We start from the raw sequence: 10,607 nt of genomic DNA on the forward strand, positions 1-10,607 counted from the left end.
AAACCTGGATCCACTACTACACTCCTGAGTCAACGCAACAGGCAAAACAGTGGGTTCCACCGGGCCAAAGTGATCCGAAGCGTCCAAAAACGCAACAATGGGATGGAAAGGTTATGGCCTCCATATTTTGGGATGCACATGGCATAATATTCGTGGACTATCTTGAAAAGGGTAAAACCATAACCGGAGCATACTATTAATCATTATTGGACCGATTGAAAATTGAAATCGACGAAAAACGAACGCATTTGAAGAAGCAAAAACCGCTTTATCATCACGACAATGCGCCTGTTCATTCATGCTTTGTTGCACAAGCAAAATTGCATGAAATCGGCTTCGAATTGGTTTCTCAGCCACCGTATTCACCAGACCTGGCCCCCAGCGACTATTACTTGTTCCCTAACCTGAAGAGATGGCTCACCGGTAAGCGTTTTTTTTTCAAATGAGGAGCTCATAGCTGAAACTGAGGCGTATTTTGGAGACCTTCCGATCGCGTACTTTTCGGACGGTATCAAAAAGTTAGAAAATCGTTTGAATCGCTGTATCGACCTAAAAGGAGAGTATGTTGAAAAATAACACCGACTTTGGCCAAAAAAACGTCTCTGTGGTTCACTTTTCAGGGACTTATTAGACTGCCTAGTAATGTATATTCTCACTGCTACGAGAATGACATAATAACAGAAGAACAAAAAGGTTGTTCTAAAAACTGGCGAGGCAGTAAATACCTAGTCTCTATAGACGCTGCTGCCTTGACTCAATCTCGTAAGCATCACAGGAACCTACACATGGCATATATTGACTACAAGCATGAGTTTCCTTCGTGTCTCATGACTATATGCTAAAATTCTTAAAACTATACAATATTTTGCCACGGATCATCGATTTTCTAAGTCGTGCGATGATTCTGTGGGGTACAAGAATCAAGAATTTTGATCATGGGCAACCAAGGATAACTAAATTAATATAAATTACGACGGGTATCTTTGAAGGCGACACCTTCAGTGCACTGTGCTTTTGCTTAGCGTTAAACCCATTGAGTAAAAAACTAAATAGCATTTCTCATTCTTGGCGAATACATGATAATAAGGATGGCCATCAAGTGATCCATCTTCTGAACATGGATGACCTGAAGCTATGCGCTAGTTCAGACCAGAAATTGCAGCATGTGATCGATGTAACCAGGCAGTTTTTCTATGATATTCACTTAGAGTTCGAACTAAACGAATGCAGAAAAGTTAATTTAACAAAAACAGAGCATTTAACACCGAACGTACCACAGTAATTCGGCGATTGAAGGTGTAGTTCTACCCCGACATAGAGGGAGTAGGAGCGTTGTAGATGTCAGAAAACTGTATAAGTTACAAGTTATACAGTTGCGATACTAATTTAACAAACAAGCGAGATATTGCGGTTTATAACACCGTCTGTAAAACGGATCTCGATTACATGCCCTTGAATTTATCTTCAGAGGAGGCCTTGAATATTGGAGCAGAAACCATAGAGGAATTAGAAATGCAATAAAGACAAAAATCGATCCACGGTGAGCACCCCAAATCGTTAGATCAGTATGAAGTGTATAGTGAGGCATATAATATTTGACTGAAAAAGGGCGACCTGTTTCCAGAGACAGAAGGATTTGACATTGCGATTCAGGACAGGGTTGTGAGCTCCAGAAATTAGCGCAAACGCGTATTACACCAAGACGTTGGAGATCGGTCCCGATTATGTGGAGATTACAATGAATCCTTATAGCACTCTTATTAGAATGGATGCTTTTCTATAGATACATGCCAATACCCGTTTTAGAAAACGAATATTACATCTTATATTAGGAAGTTATTATCCTGATGGATCATTACATCCGAGCTAATCTACCCGACAACGTGATGCGAAAAAAAATTTCGAAGCATTTTCGAATTGTAAGATAACAGCTCGCGTGTAAGGATAACAGCGATAAAAGACGAACTCCAAACTGCACCATGATCCTACTTTAGTAACTACAACATCATGACATAGAATTGGAAACATCCCCAGAACGAATTTGAAAAAAAAATGTGAATGTACATTTAATACGTTTTTGAATTGTATGTTGTCGCGATGTTCTAATGCATCATTGAAGCAATAATGTCTTTCGCACTAAGCGCATTTCAAAAAGCAGAAATGTGTATAGTTATGAAGCAGATTTCTGTACAAATTTGTGGTTCTTGAAATGCGCATATTGCGAAAGTGATTATTACTTGAGTCTTGCATTAGAACATCGAGACAACATGAAATAATAATGAAAGAAATACTGAAACTTACCATTTAATCTAAAACGTCACATCAAAATTACTCAAAATGCATCTACTTCATTTGGAAAAATGGACATCACAGTCGTGATCGTCTGTGAGAGTACTACATAAGGACATAAATGGCTATGTCGAAAGCCTACAATCCATAGCGATGTACAGGTACAAAATTATGCGCATGATCTAGTTTGGAGTTCGTCTTTTATCGCTGTTATCCTTACGTGGCGGCCGTGAGCGTTGAAGGTGACAGCAGTCACTTTTATGAATATGACTGGTGTTTAATACAACCGACTTCTGAGCTGCTGCCAGTACCCTACTGACTTCTACATGTTCAACATGTTCAGTGCATCTTGCGTGGACATTGTCCATAGTCTAAATCACAATAGGATGCCTTAGCTCGCTATATGTGCTGATTTTGGTTTTATAGTTAGCCTGTAAATTCCGGCTAAGTGGACAAGCAATGTCGAGTATGTAGACTCTTCCACCCTGTTTCTCACACTTCACGATGCAGGTCAATTGGCTTGGATGTAATGAATATCTTTAAGAGTCCTATTTTCAGGGGAAGTCGTTTAAACGTAATGCTCGCTACATTATTATGCTTGTACCTATATTCTGTCTGCGCCCTTACGCGACAATCATTAATAATATGTTTGATAGTTTCTTTGGCATCTCCACCTAATCAGTACGAATTAGACACGTATTGATATAATATGTGTTTGCGGTGATTTCTGGCGTTGGCAGCCCTGTCTTGAATCGCAATGACAAATCCTTCCGTTTTTTGGAAAAAGACAGCCTTTTTGAGCCAAATATTAAATGCCTTACTATTCACTTAATGCTCATCTAACGTTTTGGGGTGCCAACCGTAGATGGCTTTTTGTCTCTATTGCGTTTATAATTCCGCTATGGTTTCGACTCTGATATTCAAGGCCACTTCTGAGGACAAATTCAATAGCGTGTAGTCGCGATCTTTTTTATAGATCGTATTGTAAAGCGCAACATTTCGCTTGATGTTGAAACAGTCTTGCAACTGTATGCCTTGTAAGATACACAGTTCTTGGAATCTACAATGCCTCTACCTCATAGATGTTGTCGCAGAACTAGCCTTTCAATTACCGAATTACTGTGTTGTATTCAGTGCTTCGTCCTTCCTAAGTGGATGATGGTTCTGTTTAACCCTTCAAAGTCGGCGTTTGACCATTTGATGAGCAGAAAGGAGATTCGAGAATACCCAAATTTTATATGACTCGTTCTCTATTTCGGCATTCTCTGCTTCTCCTCTGTTTAAATGTATTGTTTTTCATTTATCTAGTCCAACCTCCATGTGGATATAATTGGAAAACTGTTTTGTGACATTGATTACTTTCAGCAGATTCTGGTCCAAACTAGCATATAGCTTGAAGGATTCGTCTTGAAAGATACCTGTCGTAATGTGTACTGATTTAGTTATTCTTGGTTGTCCATGATCACCATACTTAATTCTTGTACTCCAAACCCTCAACGCACGACTTAGAAACTCAATGATGCGTGGGCAGATTTTCTACAGCTTTAAGACTTCAAGCAAATAGTCAAGAGGCGCGGAAGGAAACGCATGCTTGTAGTCGATATGTGCCATGTGTAGGTTCCTTTGATGCATACGAGCTTGGTTTATGGCAACAACGTCTATATAGACTGGATATTTACTGCCTAGCCAGTTTTTACAACATCTTTTTGTTCTTCTGTAAGGGTGTCATTCTCGCCGCAATGAGAATATACCTTGTCTGCAATGATAGTTGTAAGACATTTAGAAATTGTTGGAAGACAGGCTATCAGTTGAAATTCAAATGGGCTATGAACGTCTGGTTTTTTAGGTAGCATATACGTAGCATCCTGGAGCATAAGGCTTGGCATCAGATCTGAGTGTTGAATGATTTTCTGAAAACATCTTGCTAACATGTGATGCATGCTCGTCAGATACTTGTACCAGAAGTTGTGAACCATGTCCGGACCTGGAGCTTTCCAGTTACTTGACCTTTTCAAGATCGCTGAAACATCTAAAGCTGTGATGTTTGTCAGCTGCATTTCAGAGCTGTTAATTGCGCTTGCTTTTTCCAGTTTGAACCACGCAGTGTCCAAATTGCATCTATTAATTTTTCCCCAAACACCCGACCAGTAGTTGTTCATGTCTTCAAACAGAGGGCCTTAGTTGTCTTGCTGGTTATTTTGCTTTACGCTCAGTTCACGATAGAGCCTTCTTTCATCTGTCTGAAAGTTTCGATTTTGTTGCCTTCATGCACTACTTTTCTAGTACTGTCGCAGTTTGGCAGTAAGAACATCATTCTCTGCCGTTGGGAGTCCATATTCTCATCCAATATTGCTAAAAATTAATTTCTCGATGTGCCGAGTGTGGATGATTTTAGTAACATGGTTTATCAGCTGGGACCAGCTTCCTGGGACAAAAACTGCATTTGCAGGCTTAGTTCTGCGGTTCACCGTTCTGACGGTTGCCACAGCTACACGGTATACAAGAGTTTGCACCTCTAACGCAGTTTGTGTTACATTCAAACACGCAGGTGAAACCTTGCTGTTAAGGTGTTCTATTAGTGCACGCAGATAATTTGTGATATTCATTTTGGGCAGAGAATGCCTTAGTGTTGGTTCTACATATCTGAACTTTAGTAAACCATGACCAAAATTTCTTTCAAGGTGCTCTAGTTTTTCTGGAATTTCGCTGTTCACATCATCGTTATTAATATCTGAATGTGGTTCTGGTGGATTCGATACATGATGTTTATTATCCCTAGCACCTATGCCTTCAGCTTGAATCAAGTCTTCGTTGTCCACATATTACCAGGGGAGTTCATCAATGGCAAGCTGCTGTTCCACTTTGTTCCTCTTGTGGCTAGCTCTGGGTATTTAAATAAAAAGAGTCTATGATGTTTTCTCCTCACATTTTGTCCACATTTCTCCGACAAAAATAAAGGCGCATAACACCTCTGTTTATGTGGTATGTTCATTTTAATCTTCTTTTTGGTTGCTGAACCTCTACTTCTGCCTCTGGTTTTATGAGGCCATCCACCTCTGGAGAATGAGGTGATGTTGGATCATCAACAGGTTGACGAAGAACATCAATTGCATCTGCTTGACCATGTTTATTATTATTATTGTTAATATTATTGTTGTCTTTTAAAGCTGGTCCGTTTAAGTCCCGTAGCACTATGGTTAGAACTTATTAGGATCCGCTGCGCTACAACAGGTACTATTCTTTCAATGCGGCCAAAATGTGAACTCGCGAAACCAGGTAGCATTTTTAAGAGCCAATTTAATTTGTGCTTGAAAACAATTTTTTATCATTTTGCCTAGTTTATAATGATAAGTAGACGAAAAAAATTAATATTTATTGGAAGCTAAGTGTTACATGTGGAAGTTTTATCTTATACAGTGAAAAAACACGTTTTATGTTAAAACTGTTTTTGTCAAAAAGCCGATTATTTTAGTACGTTGAAAAAGTTTCAACACATTATAAGCTTCAATTAACTTACCTTGACATAAAGCTGAACCTAAAATAAATGTTTATTATTTTTACTTGGAACATTTACATTAGAAAAAGTTATAACCTAAAAGTTAGGTTAGAATTCGTATTTCATTTGTAATCGTCTATAATTCATATATTTTTTAATATTTTGAGCTAAATATTTTGCCATATAAATTAAATAAATTTCGTTGCCGCTTATGGGATGTTGAAACTTATATGATATAGTAAAATCTTTATTTTCTTCACAAAAAACCAGTGTTAACAGGAAATGTTGGCTTTTTCACTAAATACGATGAATATTTTTTCTATTCAACACTTAGTTTACGATCAATCTTTATTTTTTGTATTCACTTATTGTTTTAAACTAGTAAAAATAATGGTGTAAGCCCAATTTAAAATGCAAATTGAAAATGCGACCTGGTTTCTCGAGTTCGCTACAGTGGCGCACCCAAGACTTCAGATCCCAGTTTCACTAGGTTTTTTTATTTTAAAATCCTGGTAAAATATAGGTCTATACACGTGTCAAGCTCGATACTAAACTATCATTAAAATCCTTCACCATGTGTACATACACCGGCAGGTGACTCTACTTTTACTAAGATAGAATTAAAATCACTATATGAATTTAATGGCAACCAGTGATCACCCGCGACTGCTATCAGCTTTATTAGAAGCTCTCGAATTTGCCTGGAGGTTTAGCCAGGGGACAGAAAATTTACAGAAGGCCACCTCTTGAATTCAGCCGGTTTTTCGTCAGTCGAGTTTGAAGGGAGACATTCAAACTTTTTATCATAAACACAGAATCATCCTCCGATTCAAACCTCGCCCCCGATATTAGTTTAAAAAAACAGCGAATATACAATGTGGTCTTACGATGCAGATGGTCACCAATCCGAGTGTTGTCTAAGCTCGAAATGGCTTGATATCTGGACTCGTATAGAGTCGAAATACAATTTGCAGATAATGTCGTCGATTTATTTGATATTTTATTTCTGTTATCACGTGAGAATTTTTGCTCTTTCAACCTACTCTTAAAAGATTTTAAATTAACAAAATAGTGTCTAGAAAATGTCTACAAAAAATACTATTTCTGCACTTTCCAATTTGGATTGTTTCAACTTGTCACTTGAATTTCACGTAAATTCCACGTAGAACTGGCATTTGGAATTGCACGTGGATTTCTATGTGTATTTTTACACCTGTGTCATTTTATAGTTTAATTGAAAATTTTACGAAAGTAGGGTTTCTATTTTTTTTAGTATAACTTTATTATTGCCTTTAATAAGTTATAGTATTCCTTCCGAAAAATGCATTAATTACAGTGTCTATTTGCCGAACTTATTAGAATGATATGCCATGAGCCGAAGATCCGTTGAATACTCACATTCATATAAAAATACAACTACATTTTTTTAGATTCCTTACTCACGTATTGAATCAGCCATTTTAATATTTGAAATTTTATTATTACACAGAGAAAAAAGTTTAGCCAAATTATTCCTAACAACAGCTGAACATATAGCTGGAATCTAAGGAATTTACTAAATTCCCTGGATCAACGAAAGTGAATATCTTTGACCATTTTCCGTATGTTAGAGGTATCACAGACGATACACATTATAAGTATAGCTATAATAGAGAGATTAAGCACCAGTGACTGCCGTGGATAAAAAATCATGTTTTAAAATACTTTTGAACAAAAAGTAGTTTCAATCAAAAGGGACCCTAATATTACTATAGTTACGTAATTGTGATTCTTATTTTAAGCTTTATTTCAATTTTTGTTGAAACCTAATTTTTGTTGTAGTTTATAGGTTTCGTGAGATAATAGCAGAAAATGTTAAAATATAGAAAAATAAGAATTTCACAACAAATCTTATATTTATTCAAACATTCAGATTTTTTAGTGTAATAGGGATGATTTTAGCCCATTTATTAGTACTGGAAACAAAACACAACGTTCATTCTTGCTTCTAGCGCTCTTAAGAAAGATGACTTTTTCTAGTATTTTTTACATCTCTGGTATTGAATCTAAAGTCAGATTTACAGAATTCACAACTGCTGATCTAATATGTCAGAGCGCATTAATAAAAAAGTTTCAATTATCATGTAATCCAGTTTAGTGTGTTGCGATTGCTTTCTCTGGGATTTATGGGTCGCTGATATCGTGTCTAAAGTAGAATTCTAAAAATTCGCAATAATGTTGTCACGCACTTCTGTTGTCAATTCAACAATTTTGTTATTAAGTAATTTAAATTTCCATAGCCTCAGCAAAGCAAAATAAAGTTACAACCATGGTGGATGTAACCTAATCTCATGTCAGATAAGAATGAACAACTTAGCAATGTGCACGTCTATCTTCTAACAAAATAAAGCCGGATACAAATTAAATTATATTCCGTAAAAAATCTACCGTTCCAAAGAAATGTTTTAAAGAAATTCTTTTAATTTCAGAAACTCCTTCCCCTAATTTTGAAAAATGTATCACCCCGAAACAAGGGTACGTGCACGCATGGACAATAAACCAAGAAGTCGTTTAGATGTATTAAGTATTTTTCTTAACAACAGTTATTTGTGATACACGTGCATAAGCCAGGTGATTGCAACGACTGTGTGGCTGGCAGCATGAGTCACAAGAAGTTGCCGCAATCACAATAGTAGTAATAACCTGTACGGATGTGCAACACACACAATTTTTTACAATACGCTACCAAGAAATGTTCACGCCGAAGTCTGCTCCAAAATAATAGCAAGAGTGTTTGGCGTGTCACTTTAAGAGTAAAGTGAAGACTGTTCCTATAACCGACAGGGAAATCTTACGATTGACAGTCAATGTGTATTCCACGAAATGATTGCCGACCCAGCACACCTAAAACTCATAACAACTGAATATAGGCCATTTAGCATTGCACAGTGGGTCAGGAGACCCCGTCCGTGGCCGAAAGTCTCATTGTCGAACTTTAGAATTTGTACAAAAGAGTTAGGCCATTCTAATACGTGATAATTAATATATCTTTTCAGTAAATTATTCTTTAATTAATATAATTCTACTTTGTTGACAAACACGCAAAGTTAAAATTTTTTTAATTCTTCATGTATTTTTCGTCTAAATATTTAATATTTTAATAGATCCGTTATTTAGTTTTAAATGGTTATTTTTTCCTTCTTACCCTTAGGTATGCACAAGAATAAAAGTGTAACTCGAATAAAAAAAAAATTAGTTCAAGTTCCGCAACATTGATATCAGGAAATTGGTAAAATACTTTCATTTATTCGACAACACCGCGAAGTTCCACTACTTAACGAAAATTTAAAAATATCAGTGTGTGTCATTAGGATGTATACTTTTCGGGAGAGGTGCCCACTTTTCCCGTTTTCATAAATAACATAAAAATCGCAAGTAACAGAGTCAGCGTTCGAGAGCCAATACCTGTCTCGACGTGCCTCTTTCGCTGTAATTTTCACGTGCTTTCCAGTGTTTACTTTGCTTCAAATTCTTATCAAGAGATATAGAATACACTTGTTTTCGTTGACTTTTTTTTTCTCTTCGATTCGATTATATTTTACATGTACAGGATGTCAGCAAGATTTGAGTTAAATAATGCTGAATATTTGAACTCACATTTTTCTGTTCCTTTTTTCACTGTGCAACATTCTGCTTCCTCTTCACATTTCGGCCGCCCATCGCTTGATTTTGATAAAAAATTAGATCGTTCAAAACATCGAGAAGTTTCTAAAATCAGTGCTGAGCTGAAGGACGATCCTCTAAGATTGATTATGGCTTGTGGTTATGCAGCGAAACAATCTGTAAATAATTATTTGTATACCATTTGCGATAGTATTTTAGAAATTTTATAAACTTCCAGAAAAATTATGAAATTATTAAGTGAACCATCTGTTTCTTTAAGAAAGAAAACTGTGCAAGAAGTTTGACATTCTTATTTGAAAATTCAGTTTCTAAGGAAGTGTATCAAAATATACGTGTGGAATCCAAATCAAGCGGGGCAGATATTTGACCGCTATTTCGTTTTTTAAATTACGATTTCAGAATTCAAAGTCAGCGCCCTCGGAAAGCTCTAGCTACGACGTTTCAAGTAAATTCAATAATGGTTTGAAATACTTGTCTACCATATTCGCTCCCCCATTTGGTTTTCTTTAAAGTATGACTTAAGATTTGAAATCAGTGTCCTTGGAAAATCCTAGATACCACGTTTTACGTAGGTTAAATAAATTTTTGAAATACTCGTCCGCAATATTGGATTTGCAATTTTTTTTTTGGACTTCTGACGTCAGATTTGAAATCAGCGCCCTAAAAACCCCCTAGATACCATGTTTCAAGTAGATTTTAATGTGTTTTTCAACTTTTTACCACGGAATGGGATCTCTGGCCCACTGTGCATTGTCACATAAATAATAAATTGAAGATTACATTTTTCGAAGCTCTGTAGGATGCTCACCAGGATGCTCGCATTTCGCGGTCGATTTTTGACACATTTTGTAAGCTTACCCCATACGATGCTTATAAACCATAAACTTTCAGGCCTTTATGAAAACTGATATAACTTAATTTTCAATATTATAAAAAAGCTCCGGGAGTCGGTGCTTAGAAAATTTTGCAGAGCTCTACGGATAAAAATCTCTGAGTATTCTCAAGCGAAATGGCCTTGCCGGTTTAAAACTATTCTCAGGTTCGATTTGAATGATTTAGTCTCAGAGATATAGAGATTTAGGCCCTTTTCAAGGTCCTTTTAGTGGTCCTTTAAAGAGTGATCTGACGGTAATATAATCTTCCTTTTGTATTCGTCACG

General features: G+C 36.5%; 1 protein-coding gene across 1 annotated transcript in view; it reads left to right on the forward strand.

Moving 5' to 3' along the window:
- Positions 1 to 10,607, forward strand: part of LOC117172047 (vacuolar ATPase assembly integral membrane protein VMA21 homolog) — a 160,473-nt gene that overhangs the window by 75,218 nt on the left and 74,648 nt on the right. The window lies entirely within an intron of this gene.

Source organism: Belonocnema kinseyi, chromosome 4 (genome assembly GCF_010883055.1).
Source record: "Belonocnema kinseyi isolate 2016_QV_RU_SX_M_011 chromosome 4, B_treatae_v1, whole genome shotgun sequence".
Taxonomy (NCBI): Eukaryota; Metazoa; Arthropoda; class Insecta; order Hymenoptera; family Cynipidae; genus Belonocnema; species Belonocnema kinseyi.